The following is a 17,820-nucleotide window of genomic DNA, read 5'->3' on the forward strand; positions in this document are numbered from 1 at the left end:
CACCCATGCAGACGACTTTTCCGACTTTACACGACGCTCACGCAACGCTCACGCTAGTGACAGCCTTATTTAGAGCTTGACGTCGCGCCCAAGCGAGTGAGCACATTTCGCCGACGGCTTAGGCCGCCCACCTAGTGTGGCTGCTCGGTGTCTGCAGGCAGCGAGGGGCTGCAAGCTTCCCGTATTCGCGCCTATGTCACCTCTGCTTGCTTGTCAGAGACAGAGTATCGCAAAACATACAACTCACTCCATGAATTGATTGCTACGGCATCTGTCATCAGCAGTCACAACTAGCAACACCAGTAGCAGCCGACTGCACGTAAAGAATTGGAATGTGCAGTGGGATTTTTGTGAATTCGGCGCAAGGCTGATCTTTCCGACATACGTTTGAGAATCTTATGGGAACACGTGTACTGTTTCTAAATTAAGTGTAGTGGTGGGAGGAGGGTACTTCCTGCGCATTACAGCACGCTTGCCAATTGTGGCTGCTAATCGTTCGCTCGTATCTGCCTTGACACATTTTCTGGCTGTGAATTATTCCACTTGCATGGCAGTGTGCGCATGTTGGTGTGTTAAAAATTCTGGAGGCGCTGGGTATCGATCCCAGTACCTCTCGCATGCTAAGCGAGCGCTCTACCATCTGAGCTACGCCCCCTGCTGACGAACTGCGCTACATACAGCCATATCAATTGCACAGACCCTTGCACTCCAATTATTCCGCAGACAAACACTACTCTCAATGTGTCTGTGAGGGTGTCTTTCAGGTTTCCTGGATTCTGTATCGAATCGTAGTCGGCCAAAATCAAAGTGGCACGCACGACGTCGAAAATAGCGTTCGGCCAACGCTCTGAGGTAGACGAAAGTGTTGTTCACTCTCTAGACTTCACTGAGGTTAGGCCGTTTACCTAAGGCAGATTTGCACTCGATGACACCTCGACAACAGCCGGTCCTCACATTTACGTCTTGCTCTCCTTACGTCAGTATACGAGTCTGTGACGCTGGCTTTGCAACATCTTGCGTGCCTTTAGGCTCGCCGCGACCAACACTTGCCACGAACTGACCACAAAACATGGAGGCGCCGGGGCTTGAACCTGGGACCTTTCACATGCAAAGCGAACGCTCTACCAACTGAGCTACGCCCCCAAGCACAACCAAACTGCGCTGTTCTCCATTCTTTACTACTCTTATGTGCACGGACACGATGGTTGGTTGGTTTGCAGGGCTGAAGGGAACAGAGTACAAAGGCGCGGACGCGTTCATATACACAAGAGTTCCAAGTAGTTTCGATGCTCTGGTATTACGACTGCAAATTCCGTCCGTTTTTAACGTCTTAAATTGAAGGGGCAGTCACAAGTTGCTCTGTTTTCACTCCATGTCGACAATCACACAGCACCTGAGGTAACAAGCACATCTGAAGCCCCATTGTGCACTCGACTGTTCATGCCAACTCACTGCCTCGCACTTTACTACTGTGTACCACTCTTGTCGTCCAACTGCAAAAGACTGGGCCACAACAAGTTTCCGCGTCTCCATTGCACTGCGCAAACTACGAAACGCTCCCCAAACATGGCACTCACCCATGCAGACGACTTTTCCGACTTTACACGACGCTCACGCAACGCTCACGCTAGTGACAGCCTTATTTAGAGCTTGACGTCGCGCCCAAGCGAGTGAGCACATTTCGCCGACGGCTTAGGCCGCCCACCTAGTGTGGCTGCTCGGTGTCTGCAGGCAGCGAGGGGCTGCAAGCTTCCCGTATTCGCGCCTATGTCACCTCTGCTTGCTTGTCAGAGACAGAGTATCGCAAAACATACAACTCACTCCATGAATTGATTGCTACGGCATCTGTCATCAGCAGTCACAACTAGCAACACCAGTAGCAGCCGACTGCACGTAAAGAATTGGAATGTGCAGTGGGATTTTTGTGAATTCGGCGCAAGGCTGATCTTTCCGACATACGTTTGAGAATCTTATGGGAACACGTGTACTGTTTCTAAATTAAGTGTAGTGGTGGGAGGAGGGTACTTCCTGCGCATTACAGCACGCTTGCCAATTGTGGCTGCTAATCGTTCGCTCGTATCTGCCTTGACACATTTTCTGGCTGTGAATTATTCCACTTGCATGGCAGTGTGCGCATGTTGGTGTGTTAAAAATTCTGGAGGCGCTGGGTATCGATCCCAGTACCTCTCGCATGCTAAGCGAGCGCTCTACCATCTGAGCTACGCCCCCTGCTGACGAACTGCGCTACATACAGCCATATCAATTGCACAGACCCTTGCACTCCAATTATTCCGCAGACAAACACTACTCTCAATGTGTCTGTGAGGGTGTCTTTCAGGTTTCCTGGATTCTGTATCGAATCGTAGTCGGCCAAAATCAAAGTGGCACGCACGACGTCGAAAATAGCGTTCGGCCAACGCTCTGAGGTAGACGAAAGTGTTGTTCACTCTCTAGACTTCACTGAGGTTAGGCCGTTTTACCTAAGGCAGATTTGCACTCGATGACACCTCGACAACAGCCGGTCCTCACATTTACGTCTTGCTCTCCTTACGTCAGTATACGAGTCTGTGACGCTGGCTTTGCAACATCTTGCGTGCCTTTAGGCTCGCCGCGACCAACACTTGCCACGAACTGACCACAAAACATGGAGGCGCCGGGGCTTGAACCTGGGACCTTTCACATGCAAAGCGAACGCTCTACCAACTGAGCTACGCCCCAAGCACAACCAAACTGCGCTGTTCTCCATTCTTTACTACTCTTATGTGCACGGACACGATGGTTGGTTGGTTTGCAGGGCTGAAGGGAACAGAGTACAAAGGCGCGGACGCGTTCATATACACAAGAGTTCCAAGTAGTTTCGATGCTCTGGTATTACGACTGCAAATTCCGTCCGTTTTTAACGTCTTAAATTGAAGGGGCAGTCACAAGTTGCTCTGTTTTCACTCCATGTCGACAATCACACAGCACCTGAGGTAACAAGCACATCTGAAGCCCCATTGTGCACTCGACTGTTCATGCCAACTCACTGCCTCGCACTTTACTACTGTGTACCACTCTTGTCGTCCAACTGCAAAAGACTGGGCCACAACAAGTTTCCGCGTCTCCATTGCACTGCGCAAACTACGAAACGCTCCCCAAACATGGCACTCACCCATGCAGACGACTTTTCCGACTTTACACGACGCTCACGCAACGCTCACGCTAGTGACAGCCTTATTTAGAGCTTGACGTCGCGCCCAAGCGAGTGAGCACATTTCGCCGACGGCTTAGGCCGCCCACCTAGTGTGGCTGCTCGGTGTCTGCAGGCAGCGAGGGGCTGCAAGCTTCCCGTATTCGCGCCTATGTCACCTCTGCTTGCTTGTCAGAGACAGAGTATCGCAAAACATACAACTCACTCCATGAATTGATTGCTACGGCATCTGTCATCAGCAGTCACAACTAGCAACACCAGTAGCAGCCGACTGCACGTAAAGAATTGGAATGTGCAGTGGGATTTTTGTGAATTCGGCGCAAGGCTGATCTTTCCGACATACGTTTTGAGAATCTTATGGGAACACGTGTACTGTTTCTAAATTAAGTGTAGTGGTGGGAGGAGGGTACTTCCTGCGCATTACAGCACGCTTGCCAATTGTGGCTGCTAATCGTTCGCTCGTATCTGCCTTGACACATTTTCTGGCTGTGAATTATTCCACTTGCATGGCAGTGTGCGCATGTTGGTGTGTTAAAAATTCTGGAGGCGCTGGGTATCGATCCCAGTACCTCTCGCATGCTAAGCGAGCGCTCTACCATCTGAGCTACGCCCCCTGCTGACGAACTGCGCTACATACAGCCATATCAATTGCACAGACCCTTGCACTCCAATTATTCCGCAGACAAACACTACTCTCAATGTGTCTGTGAGGGTGTCTTTCAGGTTTCCTGGATTCTGTATCGAATCGTAGTCGGCCAAAATCAAAGTGGCACGCACGACGTCGAAAATAGCGTTCGGCAACGCTCTGAGGTAGACGAAAGTGTTGTTCACTCTCTAGACTTCACTGAGGTTAGGCCGTTTTACCTAAGGCAGATTTGCACTCGATGACACCTCGACAACAGCCGGTCCTCACATTTACGTCTTGCTCTCCTTACGTCAGTATACGAGTCTGTGACGCTGGCTTTGCAACATCTTGCGTGCCTTTAGGCTCGCCGCGACCAACACTTGCCACGAACTGACCACAAAACATGGAGGCGCCGGGGCTTGAACCTGGGACCTTTCACATGCAAAGCGAACGCTCTACCAACTGAGCTACGCCCCCAAGCACAACCAAACTGCGCTGTTCTCCATTCTTTACTACTCTTATGTGCACGGACACGATGGTTGGTTGGTTTGCAGGGCTGAAGGGAACAGAGTACAAAGGCGCGGACGCGTTCATATACACAAGAGTTCCAAGTAGTTTCGATGCTCTGGTATTACGACTGCAAATTCCGTCCGTTTTTAACGTCTTAAATTGAAGGGGCAGTCACAAGTTGCTCTGTTTTCACTCCATGTCGACAATCACACAGCACCTGAGGTAACAAGCACATCTGAAGCCCCATTGTGCACTCGACTGTTCATGCCAACTCACTGCCTCGCACTTTACTACTGTGTACCACTCTTGTCGTCCAACTGCAAAAGACTGGGCCACAACAAGTTTCCGCGTCTCCATTGCACTGCGCAAACTACGAAACGCTCCCCAAACATGGCACTCACCCATGCAGACGACTTTTCCGACTTTACACGACGCTCACGCAACGCTCACGCTAGTGACAGCCTTATTTAGAGCTTGACGTCGCGCCCAAGCGAGTGAGCACATTTCGCCGACGGCTTAGGCCGCCCACCTAGTGTGGCTGCTCGGTGTCTGCAGGCAGCGAGGGGCTGCAAGCTTCCCGTATTCGCGCCTATGTCACCTCTGCTTGCTTGTCAGAGACAGAGTATCGCAAAACATACAACTCACTCCATGAATTGATTGCTACGGCATCTGTCATCAGCAGTCACAACTAGCAACACCAGTAGCAGCCGACTGCACGTAAAGAATTGGAATGTGCAGTGGGATTTTTGTGAATTCGGCGCAAGGCTGATCTTTCCGACATACGTTTGAGAATCTTATGGGAACACGTGTACTGTTTCTAAATTAAGTGTAGTGGTGGGAGGAGGGTACTTCCTGCGCATTACAGCACGCTTGCCAATTGTGGCTGCTAATCGTTCGCTCGTATCTGCCTTGACACATTTTCTGGCTGTGAATTATTCCACTTGCATGGCAGTGTGCGCATGTTGGTGTGTTAAAAATTCTGGAGGCGCTGGGTATCGATCCCAGTACCTCTCGCATGCTAAGCGAGCGCTCTACCATCTGAGCTACGCCCCCTGCTGACGAACTGCGCTACATACAGCCATATCAATTGCACAGACCCTTGCACTCCAATTATTCCGCAGACAAACACTACTCTCAATGTGTCTGTGAGGGTGTCTTTCAGGTTTCCTGGATTCTGTATCGAATCGTAGTCGGCCAAAATCAAGTGGCACGCACGACGTCGAAAATAGCGTTCGGCCAACGCTCTGAGGTAGACGAAAGTGTTGTTCACTCTCTAGACTTCACTGAGGTTAGGCCGTTTTACCTAAGGCAGATTTGCACTCGATGACACCTCGACAACAGCCGGTCCTCACATTTACGTCTTGCTCTCCTTACGTCAGTATACGAGTCTGTGACGCTGGCTTTGCAACATCTTGCGTGCCTTTAGGCTCGCCGCGACCAACACTTGCCACGAACTGACCACAAAACATGGAGGCGCCGGGGCTTGAACCTGGGACCTTTCACATGCAAAGCGAACGCTCTACCCAACTGAGCTACGCCCCCAAGCACAACCAAACTGCGCTGTTCTCCATTCTTTACTACTCTTATGTGCACGGACACGATGGTTGGTTGGTTTGCAGGGCTGAAGGGAACAGAGTACAAAGGCGCGGACGCGTTCATATACACAAGAGTTCCAAGTAGTTTCGATGCTCTGGTATTACGACTGCAAATTCCGTCCGTTTTTAACGTCTTAAATTGAAGGGGCAGTCACAAGTTGCTCTGTTTTCACTCCATGTCGACAATCACACAGCACCTGAGGTAACAAGCACATCTGAAGCCCCATTGTGCACTCGACTGTTCATGCCAACTCACTGCCTCGCACTTTACTACTGTGTACCACTCTTGTCGTCCAACTGCAAAAGACTGGGCCACAACAAGTTTCCGCGTCTCCATTGCACTGCGCAAACTACGAAACGCTCCCCAAACATGGCACTCACCCATGCAGACGACTTTTCCGACTTTACACGACGCTCACGCAACGCTCACGCTAGTGACAGCCTTATTTAGAGCTTGACGTCGCGCCCAAGCGAGTGAGCACATTTCGCCGACGGCTTAGGCCGCCCACCTAGTGTGGCTGCTCGGTGTCTGCAGGCAGCGAGGGGCTGCAAGCTTCCCGTATTCGCGCCTATGTCACCTCTGCTTGCTTGTCAGAGACAGAGTATCGCAAAACATACAACTCACTCCATGAATTGATTGCTACGGCATCTGTCATCAGCAGTCACAACTAGCAACACCAGTAGCAGCCGACTGCACGTAAAGAATTGGAATGTGCAGTGGGATTTTTGTGAATTCGGCGCAAGGCTGATCTTTCCGACATACGTTTGAGAATCTTATGGGAACACGTGTACTGTTTCTAAATTAAGTGTAGTGGTGGGAGGAGGGTACTTCCTGCGCATTACAGCACGCTTGCCAATTGTGGCTGCTAATCGTTCGCTCGTATCTGCCTTGACACATTTTCTGGCTGTGAATTATTCCACTTGCATGGCAGTGTGCGCATGTTGGTGTGTTAAAAATTCTGGAGGCGCTGGGTATCGATCCCAGTACCTCTCGCATGCTAAGCGAGCGCTCTACCATCTGAGCTACGCCCCCTGCTGACGAACTGCGCTACATACAGCCATATCAATTGCACAGACCCTTGCACTCCAATTATTCCGCAGACAAACACTACTCTCAATGTGTCTGTGAGGGTGTCTTTCAGGTTTCCTGGATTCTGTATCGAATCGTAGTCGGCCAAAATCAAAGTGGCACGCACGACGTCGAAAATAGCGTTCGGCCAACGCTCTGAGGTAGACGAAAGTGTTGTTCACTCTCTAGACTTCACTGAGGTTAGGCCGTTTTACCTAAGGCAGATTTGCACTCGATGACACCTCGACAACAGCCGGTCCTCACATTTACGTCTTGCTCTCCTTACGTCAGTATACGAGTCTGTGACGCTGGCTTTGCAACATCTTGCGTGCCTTTAGGCTCGCCGCGACCAACACTTGCCACGAACTGACCACAAAACATGGAGGCGCCGGGGCTTGAACCTGGGACCTTTCACATGCAAAGCGAACGCTCTACCAACTGAGCTACGCCCCCAAGCACAACCAAACTGCGCTGTTCTCCATTCTTTACTACTCTTATGTGCACGGACACGATGGTTGGTTGGTTTGCAGGGCTGAAGGGAACAGAGTACAAAGGCGCGGACGCGTTCATATACACAAGAGTTCCAAGTAGTTTCGATGCTCTGGTATTACGACTGCAAATTCCGTCCGTTTTTAACGTCTTAAATTGAAGGGGCAGTCACAAGTTGCTCTGTTTTCACTCCATGTCGACAATCACACAGCACCTGAGGTAACAAGCACATCTGAAGCCCCATTGTGCACTCGACTGTTCATGCCAACTCACTGCCTCGCACTTTACTACTGTGTACCACTCTTGTCGTCCAACTGCAAAAGACTGGGCCACAACAAGTTTCCGCGTCTCCATTGCACTGCGCAAACTACGAAACGCTCCCCAAACATGGCACTCACCCATGCAGACGACTTTTCCGACTTTACACGACGCTCACGCAACGCTCACGCTAGTGACAGCCTTATTTAGAGCTTGACGTCGCGCCCAAGCGAGTGAGCACATTTCGCCGACGGCTTAGGCCGCCCACCTAGTGTGGCTGCTCGGTGTCTGCAGGCAGCGAGGGGCTGCAAGCTTCCCGTATTCGCGCCTATGTCACCTCTGCTTGCTTGTCAGAGACAGAGTATCGCAAAACATACAACTCACTCCATGAATTGATTGCTACGGCATCTGTCATCAGCAGTCACAACTAGCAACACCAGTAGCAGCCGACTGCACGTAAAGAATTGGAATGTGCAGTGGGATTTTTGTGAATTCGGCGCAAGGCTGATCTTTCCGACATACGTTTGAGAATCTTATGGGAACACGTGTACTGTTTCTAAATTAAGTGTAGTGGTGGGAGGAGGGTACTTCCTGCGCATTACAGCACGCTTGCCAATTGTGGCTGCTAATCGTTCGCTCGTATCTGCCTTGACACATTTTCTGGCTGTGAATTATTCCACTTGCATGGCAGTGTGCGCATGTTGGTGTGTTAAAAATTCTGGAGGCGCTGGGTATCGATCCCAGTACCTCTCGCATGCTAAGCGAGCGCTCTACCATCTGAGCTACGCCCCCTGCTGACGAACTGCGCTACATACAGCCATATCAATTGCACAGACCCTTGCACTCCAATTATTCCGCAGACAAACACTACTCTCAATGTGTCTGTGAGGGTGTCTTTCAGGTTTCCTGGATTCTGTATCGAATCGTAGTCGGCCAAAATCAAAGTGGCACGCACGACGTCGAAAATAGCGTTCGGCCAACGCTCTGAGGTAGACGAAAGTGTTGTTCACTCTCTAGACTTCACTGAGGTTAGGCCGTTTTACCTAAGGCAGATTTGCACTCGATGACACCTCGACAACAGCCGGTCCTCACATTTACGTCTTGCTCTCCTTACGTCAGTATACGAGTCTGTGACGCTGGCTTTGCAACATCTTGCGTGCCTTTAGCTCGCCGCGACCAACACTTGCCACGAACTGACCACAAAACATGGAGGCGCCGGGGCTTGAACCTGGGACCTTTCACATGCAAAGCGAACGCTCTACCAACTGAGCTACGCCCCCAAGCACAACCAAACTGCGCTGTTCTCCATTCTTTACTACTCTTATGTGCACGGACACGATGGTTGGTTGGTTTGCAGGGCTGAAGGGAACAGAGTACAAAGGCGCGGACGCGTTCATATACACAAGAGTTCCAAGTAGTTTCGATGCTCTGGTATTACGACTGCAAATTCCGTCCGTTTTAACGTCTTAAATTGAAGGGGCAGTCACAAGTTGCTCTGTTTTCACTCCATGTCGACAATCACACAGCACCTGAGGTAACAAGCACATCTGAAGCCCCATTGTGCACTCGACTGTTCATGCCAACTCACTGCCTCGCACTTTACTACTGTGTACCACTCTTGTCGTCCAACTGCAAAAGACTGGGCCACAACAAGTTTCCGCGTCTCCATTGCACTGCGCAAACTACGAAACGCTCCCCAAACATGGCACTCACCCATGCAGACGACTTTTCCGACTTTACACGACGCTCACGCAACGCTCACGCTAGTGACAGCCTTATTTAGAGCTTGACGTCGCGCCCAAGCGAGTGAGCACATTTCGCCGACGGCTTAGGCCGCCCACCTAGTGTGGCTGCTCGGTGTCTGCAGGCAGCGAGGGGCTGCAAGCTTCCCGTATTCGCGCCTATGTCACCTCTGCTTGCTTGTCAGAGACAGAGTATCGCAAAACATACAACTCACTCCATGAATTGATTGCTACGGCATCTGTCATCAGCAGTCACAACTAGCAACACCAGTAGCAGCCGACTGCACGTAAAGAATTGGAATGTGCAGTGGGATTTTTGTGAATTCGGCGCAAGGCTGATCTTTCCGACATACGTTTGAGAATCTTATGGGAACACGTGTACTGTTTCTAAATTAAGTGTAGTGGTGGGAGGAGGGTACTTCCTGCGCATTACAGCACGCTTGCCAATTGTGGCTGCTAATCGTTCGCTCGTATCTGCCTTGACACATTTTCTGGCTGTGAATTATTCCACTTGCATGGCAGTGTGCGCATGTTGGTGTGTTAAAAATTCTGGAGGCGCTGGGTATCGATCCCAGTACCTCTCGCATGCTAAGCGAGCGCTCTACCATCTGAGCTACGCCCCCTGCTGACGAACTGCGCTACATACAGCCATATCAATTGCACAGACCCCTTGCACTCCAATTATTCCGCAGACAAACACTACTCTCAATGTGTCTGTGAGGGTGTCTTTCAGGTTTCCTGGATTCTGTTATCGAATCGTAGTCGGCCAAAATCAAAGTGGCACGCACGACGTCGAAAATAGCGTTCGGCCAACGCTCTGAGGTAGACGAAAGTGTTGTTCACTCTCTAGACTTCACTGAGGTTAGGCCGTTTTACCTAAGGCAGATTTGCACTCGATGACACCTCGACAACAGCCGGTCCTCACATTTACGTCTTGCTCTCCTTACGTCAGTATACGAGTCTGTGACGCTGGCTTTGCAACATCTTGCGTGCCTTTAGGCTCGCCGCGACCAACACTTGCCACGAACTGACCACAAAACATGGAGGCGCCGGGCTTGAACCTGGGACCTTTCACATGCAAAGCGAACGCTCTACCAACTGAGCTACGCCCCCAAGCACAACCAAACTGCGCTGTTCTCCATTCTTTACTACTCTTATGTGCACGGACACGATGGTTGGTTGGTTTGCAGGGCTGAAGGGAACAGAGTACAAAGGCGCGGACGCGTTCATATACACAAGAGTTCCAAGTAGTTTCGATGCTCTGGTATTACGACTGCAAATTCCGTCCGTTTTTAACGTCTTAAATTGAAGGGGCAGTCACAAGTTGCTCTGTTTTCACTCCATGTCGACAATCACACAGCACCTGAGGTAACAAGCACATCTGAAGCCCCATTGTGCACTCGACTGTTCATGCCAACTCACTGCCTCGCACTTTACTACTGTGTACCACTCTTGTCGTCCAACTGCAAAAGACTGGGCCACAACAAGTTTCCGCGTCTCCATTGCACTGCGCAAACTACGAAACGCTCCCCAAACATGGCACTCACCCATGCAGACGACTTTTCCGACTTTACACGACGCTCACGCAACGCTCACGCTAGTGACAGCCTTATTTAGAGCTTGACGTCGCGCCCAAGCGAGTGAGCACATTTCGCCGACGGCTTAGGCCGCCCACCTAGTGTGGCTGCTCGGTGTCTGCAGGCAGCGAGGGGCTGCAAGCTTCCCGTATTCGCGCCTATGTCACCTCTGCTTGCTTGTCAGAGACAGAGTATCGCAAAACATACAACTCACTCCATGAATTGATTGCTACGGCATCTGTCATCAGCAGTCACAACTAGCAACACCAGTAGCAGCCGACTGCACGTAAAGAATTGGAATGTGCAGTGGGATTTTTGTGAATTCGGCGCAAGGCTGATCTTTCCGACATACGTTTGAGAATCTTATGGGAACACGTGTACTGTTTCTAAATTAAGTGTAGTGGTGGGAGGAGGGTACTTCCTGCGCATTACAGCACGCTTGCCAATTGTGGCTGCTAATCGTTCGCTCGTATCTGCCTTGACACATTTTCTGGCTGTGAATTATTCCACTTGCATGGCAGTGTGCGCATGTTGGTGTGTTAAAAATTCTGGAGGCGCTGGGTATCGATCCCAGTACCTCTCGCATGCTAAGCGAGCGCTCTACCATCTGAGCTACGCCCCCTGCTGACGACTGCGCTACATACAGCCATATCAATTGCACAGACCCTTGCACTCCAATTATTCCGCAGACAAACACTACTCTCAATGTGTCTGTGAGGGTGTCTTTCAGGTTTCCTGGATTCTGTATCGAATCGTAGTCGGCCAAAATCAAAGTGGCACGCACGACGTCGAAAATAGCGTTCGGCCAAACGCTCTGAGGTAGACGAAAGTGTTGTTCACTCTCTAGACTTCACTGAGGTTAGGCCGTTTTACCTAAGGCAGATTTGCACTCGATGACACCTCGACAACAGCCGGTCCTCACATTTACGTCTTGCTCTCCTTACGTCAGTATACGAGTCTGTGACGCTGGCTTTGCAACATCTTGCGTGCCTTTAGGCTCGCCGCGACCAACACTTGCCACGAACTGACCACAAAACATGGAGGCGCCGGGGCTTGAACCTGGGACCTTTCACATGCAAAGCGAACGCTCTACCAACTGAGCTACGCCCCCAAGCACAACCAAACTGCGCTGTTCTCCATTCTTTACTACTCTTATGTGCACGGACACGATGGTTGGTTGGTTTGCAGGGCTGAAGGGAACAGAGTACAAAGGCGCGGACGCGTTCATATACACAAGAGTTCCAAGTAGTTTCGATGCTCTGGTATTACGACTGCAAATTCCGTCCGTTTTTAACGTCTTAAATTGAAGGGGCAGTCACAAGTTGCTCTGTTTTCACTCCATGTCGACAATCACACAGCACCTGAGGTAACAAGCACATCTGAAGCCCATTGTGCACTCGACTGTTCATGCCAACACTCTGCCTCGCACTTTACTACTGTGTACCACTCTTGTCGTCCAACTGCAAAAGACTGGGCCACAACAAGTTTCCGCGTCTCCATTGCACTGCGCAAACTACGAAACGCTCCCCAAACATGGCACTCACCCATGCAGACGACTTTTCCGACTTTACACGACGCTCACGCAACGCTCACGCTAGTGACAGCCTTATTTAGAGCTTGACGTCGCGCCCAAGCGAGTGAGCACATTTCGCCGACGGCTTAGGCCGCCCACCTAGTGTGGCTGCTCGGTGTCTGCAGGCAGCGAGGGGCTGCAAGCTTCCCGTATTCGCGCCTATGTCACCTCTGCTTGCTTGTCAGAGACAGAGTATCGCAAAACATACAACTCACTCCATGAATTGATTGCTACGGCATCTGTCATCAGCAGTCACAACTAGCAACACCAGTAGCAGCCGACTGCACGTAAAGAATTGGAATGTGCAGTGGGATTTTTGTGAATTCGGCGCAAGGCTGATCTTTCCGACATACGTTTGAGAATCTTATGGGAACACGTGTACTGTTTCTAAATTAAGTGTAGTGGTGGGAGGAGGGTACTTCCTGCGCATTACAGCACGCTTGCCAATTGTGGCTGCTAATCGTTCGCTCGTATCTGCCTTGACACATTTTCTGGCTGTGAATTATTCCACTTGCATGGCAGTGTGCGCATGTTGGTGTGTTAAAAATTCTGGAGGCGCTGGGTATCGATCCCAGTACCTCTCGCATGCTAAGCGAGCGCTCTACCATCTGAGCTACGCCCCCCTGCTGACGAACTGCGCTACATACAGCCATATCAATTGCACAGACCCTTGCACTCCAATTATTCCGCAGACAAACACTACTCTCAATGTGTCTGTGAGGGTGTCTTTCAGGTTTCCTGGATTCTGTATCGAATCGTAGTCGGCCAAAATCAAAGTGGCACGCACGACGTCGAAAATAGCGTTCGGCCAACGCTCTGAGGTAGACGAAAGTGTTGTTCACTCTCTAGACTTCACTGAGGTTAGGCCGTTTTACCTAAGGCAGATTTGCACTCGATGACACCTCGACAACAGCCGGTCCTCACATTTACGTCTTGCTCTCCTTACGTCAGTATACGAGTCTGTGACGCTGGCTTTGCAACATCTTGCGTGCCTTTAGGCTCGCCGCGACCAACACTTGCCACGAACTGACCACAAAACATGGAGGCGCCGGGGCTTGAACCTGGGACCTTTCACATGCAAAGCGAACGCTCTACCAACTGAGCTACGCCCCCAAGCACAACCAAACTGCGCTGTTCTCCATTCTTTACTACTCTTATGTGCACGGACACGATGGTTGGTTGGTTTGCAGGGCTGAAGGGAACAGAGTACAAAGGCGCGGACGCGTTCATATACACAAGAGTTCCAAGTAGTTTCGATGCTCTGGTATTACGACTGCAAATTCCGTCCGTTTTTAACGTCTTAAATTGAAGGGGCAGTCACAAGTTGCTCTGTTTTCACTCCATGTCGACAATCACACAGCACCTGAGGTAACAAGCACATCTGAAGCCCCATTGTGCACTCGACTGTTCATGCCAACTCACTGCCTCGCACTTTACTACTGTGTACCACTCTTGTCGTCCAACTGCAAAGACTGGGCCACAACAAGTTTCCGCGTCTCCATTGCACTGCGCAAACTACGAAACGCTCCCCAAACATGGCACTCACCCATGCAGACGACCTTTTCCGACTTTACACGACGCTCACGCAACGCTCACGCTAGTGACAGCCTTATTTAGAGCTTGACGTCGCGCCCAAGCGAGTGAGCACATTTCGCCGACGGCTTAGGCCGCCCACCTAGTGTGGCTGCTCGGTGTCTGCAGGCAGCGAGGGGCTGCAAGCTTCCCGTATTCGCGCCTATGTCACCTCTGCTTGCTTGTCAGAGACAGAGTATCGCAAAACATACAACTCACTCCATGAATTGATTGCTACGGCATCTGTCATCAGCAGTCACAACTAGCAACACCAGTAGCAGCCGACTGCACGTAAAGAATTGGAATGTGCAGTGGGATTTTTGTGAATTCGGCGCAAGGCTGATCTTTCCGACATACGTTTGAGAATCTTATGGGAACACGTGTACTGTTTCTAAATTAAGTGTAGTGGTGGGAGGAGGGTACTTCCTGCGCATTACAGCACGCTTGCCAATTGTGGCTGCTAATCGTTCGCTCGTATCTGCCTTGACACATTTTCTGGCTGTGAATTATTCCACTTGCATGGCAGTGTGCGCATGTTGGTGTGTTAAAAATTCTGGAGGCGCTGGGTATCGATCCCAGTACCTCTCGCATGCTAAGCGAGCGCTCTACCATCTGAGCTACGCCCCCTGCTGACGAACTGCGCTACATACAGCCATATCAATTGCACAGACCCTTGCACTCCAATTATTCCGCAGACAAACACTACTCTCAATGTGTCTGTGAGGGTGTCTTTCAGGTTTCCTGGATTCTGTATCGAATCGTAGTCGGCCAAAATCAAAGTGGCACGCACGACGTCGAAAATAGCGTTCGGCCAACGCTCTGAGGTAGACGAAAGTGTTGTTCACTCTCTAGACTTCACTGAGGTTAGGCCGTTTTACCTAAGGCAGATTTGCACTCGATGACACCTCGACAACAGCCGGTCCTCACATTTACGTCTTGCTCTCCTTACGTCAGTATACGAGTCTGTGACGCTGGCTTTGCAACATCTTGCGTGCCTTTAGGCTCGCCGCGACCAACACTTGCCACGAACTGACCACAAAACATGGAGGCGCCGGGGCTTGAACCTGGGGACCTTTCACATGCAAAGCGAACGCTCTACCAACTGAGCTACGCCCCCAAGCACAACCAAACTGCGCTGTTCTCCATTCTTTACTACTCTTATGTGCACGGACACGATGGTTGGTTGGTTTGCAGGGCTGAAGGGAACAGAGTACAAAGGCGCGGACGCGTTCATATACACAAGAGTTCCAAGTAGTTTCGATGCTCTGGTATTACGACTGCAAATTCCGTCCGTTTTTAACGTCTTAAATTGAAGGGGCAGTCACAAGTTGCTCTGTTTTCACTCCATGTCGACAATCACACAGCACCTGAGGTAACAAGCACATCTGAAGCCCCATTGTGCACTCGACTGTTCATGCCAACTCACTGCCTCGCACTTTACTACTGTGTACCACTCTTGTCGTCCAACTGCAAAAGACTGGGCCACAACAAGTTTCCGCGTCTCCATTGCACTGCGCAAACTACGAAACGCTCCCCAAACATGGCACTCACCCATGCAGACGACTTTTCCGACTTTACACGACGCTCACGCAACGCTCACGCTAGTGACAGCCTTATTTAGAGCTTGACGTCGCGCCCAAGCGAGTGAGCACATTTCGCCGACGGCTTAGGCCGCCCACCTAGTGTGGCTGCTCGGTGTCTGCAGGCAGCGAGGGGCTGCAAGCTTCCCGTATTCGCGCCTATGTCACCTCTGCTTGCTTGTCAGAGACAGAGTATCGCAAAACATACAACTCACTCCATGAATTGATTGCTACGGCATCTGTCATCAGCAGTCACAACTAGCAACACCAGTAGCAGCCGACTGCACGTAAAGAATTGGAATGTGCAGTGGGATTTTTGTGAATTCGGCGCAAGGCTGATCTTTCCGACATACGTTTGAGAATCTTATGGGAACACGTGTACTGTTTCTAAATTAAGTGTAGTGGTGGGAGGAGGGTACTTCCTGCGCATTACAGCACGCTTGCCAATTGTGGCTGCTAATCGTTCGCTCGTATCTGCCTTGACACATTTTCTGGCTGTGAATTATTCCACTTGCATGGCAGTGTGCGCATGTTGGTGTGTTAAAAATTCTGGAGGCGCTGGGTATCGATCCCAGTACCTCTCGCATGCTAAGCGAGGCGCTCTACCATCTGAGCTACGCCCCTGCTGACGAACTGCGCTACATACAGCCATATCAATTGCACAGACCCTTGCACTCCAATTATTCCGCAGACAAACACTACTCTCAATGTGTCTGTGAGGGTGTCTTTCAGGTTTCCTGGATTCTGTATCGAATCGTAGTCGGCCAAAATCAAAGTGGCACGCACGACGTCGAAAATAGCGTTCGGCCAACGCTCTGAGGTAGACGAAAGTGTTGTTCACTCTCTAGACTTCACTGAGGTTAGGCCGTTTTACCTAAGGCAGATTTGCACTCGATGACACCTCGACAACAGCCGGTCCTCACATTTACGTCTTGCTCTCCTTACGTCAGTATACGAGTCTGTGACGCTGGCTTTGCAACATCTTGCGTGCCTTTAGGCTCGCCGCGACCAACACTTGCCACGAACTGACCACAAAACATGGAGGCGCCGGGGCTTGAACCTGGGACCTTTCACATGCAAAGCGAACGCTCTACCAACTGAGCTACGCCCCCAAGCACAACCAAACTGCGCTGTTCTCCATTCTTTACTACTCTTATGTGCACGGACACGATGGTTGGTTGGTTTGCAGGGCTGAAGGGAACAGAGTACAAAGGCGCGGACGCGTTCATATACACAAGAGTTCCAAGTAGTTTCGATGCTCTGGTATTACGACTGCAAATTCCGTCCGTTTTTAACGTCTTAAATTGAAGGGGCAGTCACAAGTTGCTCTGTTTTCACTCCATGTCGACAATCACACAGCACCTGAGGTAACAAGCACATCTGAAGCCCCATTGTGCACTCGACTGTTCATGCCAACTCACTGCCTCGCACTTTACTACTGTGTACCACTCTTGTCGTCCAACTGCAAAAGACTGGGCCACAACAAGTTTCCGCGTCTCCATTGCACTGCGCAAACTACGAAACGCTCCCCAAACATGGCACTCACCCATGCAGACGACTTTTCCGACTTTACACGACGCTCACGCAACGCTCACGCTAGTGACAGCCTTATTTAGAGCTTGACGTCGCGCCCAAGCGAGTGAGCACATTTCGCCGACGGCTTAGGCCGCCCACCTAGTGTGGCTGCTCGGTGTCTGCAGGCAGCGAGGGGCTGCAAGCTTCCCGTATTCGCGCCTATGTCACCTCTGCTTGCTTGTCAGAGACAGAGTATCGCAAAACATACAACTCACTCCATGAATTGATTGCTACGGCATCTGTCATCAGCAGTCACAACTAGCAACACCAGTAGCAGCCGACTGCACGTAAAGAATTGGAATGTGCAGTGGGATTTTTGTGAATTCGGCGCAAGGCTGATCTTTCCGACATACGTTTGAGAATCTTATGGGAACACGTGTACTGTTTCTAAATTAAGTGTAGTGGTGGGAGGAGGGTACTTCCTGCGCATTACAGCACGCTGCCAATTGTGGCTGCTAATCGTTC

General features: G+C 50.8%; 20 non-coding genes across 20 annotated transcripts; all 20 read right to left on the bottom strand.

The window, feature by feature from the left end:
- Positions 1–582: 582 nt before the first annotated feature.
- Positions 583–655, bottom strand: Trnaa-agc (transfer RNA alanine (anticodon AGC)). The gene has a single exon. It is a non-coding gene; the product is annotated as a tRNA-Ala (tRNA).
- A 415-nt stretch (positions 656–1,070) lies between these two features.
- Positions 1,071–1,143, bottom strand: Trnaa-ugc (transfer RNA alanine (anticodon UGC)). The gene has a single exon. It is a non-coding gene; the product is annotated as a tRNA-Ala (tRNA).
- A 1,013-nt stretch (positions 1,144–2,156) lies between these two features.
- Trnaa-agc (transfer RNA alanine (anticodon AGC)) lies at positions 2,157–2,229 on the bottom strand. The gene has a single exon. It is a non-coding gene; the product is annotated as a tRNA-Ala (tRNA).
- A 1,502-nt stretch (positions 2,230–3,731) lies between these two features.
- Trnaa-agc (transfer RNA alanine (anticodon AGC)) lies at positions 3,732–3,804 on the bottom strand. The gene has a single exon. It is a non-coding gene; the product is annotated as a tRNA-Ala (tRNA).
- A 415-nt stretch (positions 3,805–4,219) lies between these two features.
- Trnaa-ugc (transfer RNA alanine (anticodon UGC)) lies at positions 4,220–4,292 on the bottom strand. The gene has a single exon. It is a non-coding gene; the product is annotated as a tRNA-Ala (tRNA).
- A 1,013-nt stretch (positions 4,293–5,305) lies between these two features.
- Positions 5,306–5,378, bottom strand: Trnaa-agc (transfer RNA alanine (anticodon AGC)). Its single transcript has one exon. It is a non-coding gene; the product is annotated as a tRNA-Ala (tRNA).
- A 415-nt stretch (positions 5,379–5,793) lies between these two features.
- Positions 5,794–5,867, bottom strand: Trnaa-ugc (transfer RNA alanine (anticodon UGC)). The gene has a single exon. It is a non-coding gene; the product is annotated as a tRNA-Ala (tRNA).
- Positions 5,868–6,880: 1,013 nt separating this feature from the next.
- On the bottom strand, positions 6,881–6,953 carry Trnaa-agc (transfer RNA alanine (anticodon AGC)). The gene has a single exon. It is a non-coding gene; the product is annotated as a tRNA-Ala (tRNA).
- A 416-nt stretch (positions 6,954–7,369) lies between these two features.
- Positions 7,370–7,442, bottom strand: Trnaa-ugc (transfer RNA alanine (anticodon UGC)). The gene has a single exon. It is a non-coding gene; the product is annotated as a tRNA-Ala (tRNA).
- A 1,013-nt stretch (positions 7,443–8,455) lies between these two features.
- Trnaa-agc (transfer RNA alanine (anticodon AGC)) lies at positions 8,456–8,528 on the bottom strand. Its single transcript has one exon. It is a non-coding gene; the product is annotated as a tRNA-Ala (tRNA).
- Positions 8,529–8,943: 415 nt separating this feature from the next.
- Positions 8,944–9,016, bottom strand: Trnaa-ugc (transfer RNA alanine (anticodon UGC)). Its single transcript has one exon. It is a non-coding gene; the product is annotated as a tRNA-Ala (tRNA).
- Positions 9,017–10,028: 1,012 nt separating this feature from the next.
- On the bottom strand, positions 10,029–10,101 carry Trnaa-agc (transfer RNA alanine (anticodon AGC)). The gene has a single exon. It is a non-coding gene; the product is annotated as a tRNA-Ala (tRNA).
- Positions 10,102–10,519: 418 nt separating this feature from the next.
- Trnaa-ugc (transfer RNA alanine (anticodon UGC)) lies at positions 10,520–10,591 on the bottom strand. Its single transcript has one exon. It is a non-coding gene; the product is annotated as a tRNA-Ala (tRNA).
- Positions 10,592–11,604: 1,013 nt separating this feature from the next.
- Positions 11,605–11,677, bottom strand: Trnaa-agc (transfer RNA alanine (anticodon AGC)). Its single transcript has one exon. It is a non-coding gene; the product is annotated as a tRNA-Ala (tRNA).
- A 416-nt stretch (positions 11,678–12,093) lies between these two features.
- On the bottom strand, positions 12,094–12,166 carry Trnaa-ugc (transfer RNA alanine (anticodon UGC)). The gene has a single exon. It is a non-coding gene; the product is annotated as a tRNA-Ala (tRNA).
- A 1,012-nt stretch (positions 12,167–13,178) lies between these two features.
- On the bottom strand, positions 13,179–13,251 carry Trnaa-agc (transfer RNA alanine (anticodon AGC)). Its single transcript has one exon. It is a non-coding gene; the product is annotated as a tRNA-Ala (tRNA).
- Positions 13,252–13,668: 417 nt separating this feature from the next.
- On the bottom strand, positions 13,669–13,741 carry Trnaa-ugc (transfer RNA alanine (anticodon UGC)). Its single transcript has one exon. It is a non-coding gene; the product is annotated as a tRNA-Ala (tRNA).
- A 1,013-nt stretch (positions 13,742–14,754) lies between these two features.
- On the bottom strand, positions 14,755–14,827 carry Trnaa-agc (transfer RNA alanine (anticodon AGC)). Its single transcript has one exon. It is a non-coding gene; the product is annotated as a tRNA-Ala (tRNA).
- A 416-nt stretch (positions 14,828–15,243) lies between these two features.
- Trnaa-ugc (transfer RNA alanine (anticodon UGC)) lies at positions 15,244–15,317 on the bottom strand. The gene has a single exon. It is a non-coding gene; the product is annotated as a tRNA-Ala (tRNA).
- A 1,502-nt stretch (positions 15,318–16,819) lies between these two features.
- Positions 16,820–16,892, bottom strand: Trnaa-ugc (transfer RNA alanine (anticodon UGC)). Its single transcript has one exon. It is a non-coding gene; the product is annotated as a tRNA-Ala (tRNA).
- Between the last annotated feature and the right edge of the window lie 928 nt (positions 16,893–17,820).

This window comes from Schistocerca serialis, unplaced genomic scaffold (genome assembly GCF_023864345.2).
Source record: "Schistocerca serialis cubense isolate TAMUIC-IGC-003099 unplaced genomic scaffold, iqSchSeri2.2 HiC_scaffold_378, whole genome shotgun sequence".
NCBI classification, from domain to species: domain Eukaryota; kingdom Metazoa; phylum Arthropoda; class Insecta; order Orthoptera; family Acrididae; genus Schistocerca; species Schistocerca serialis.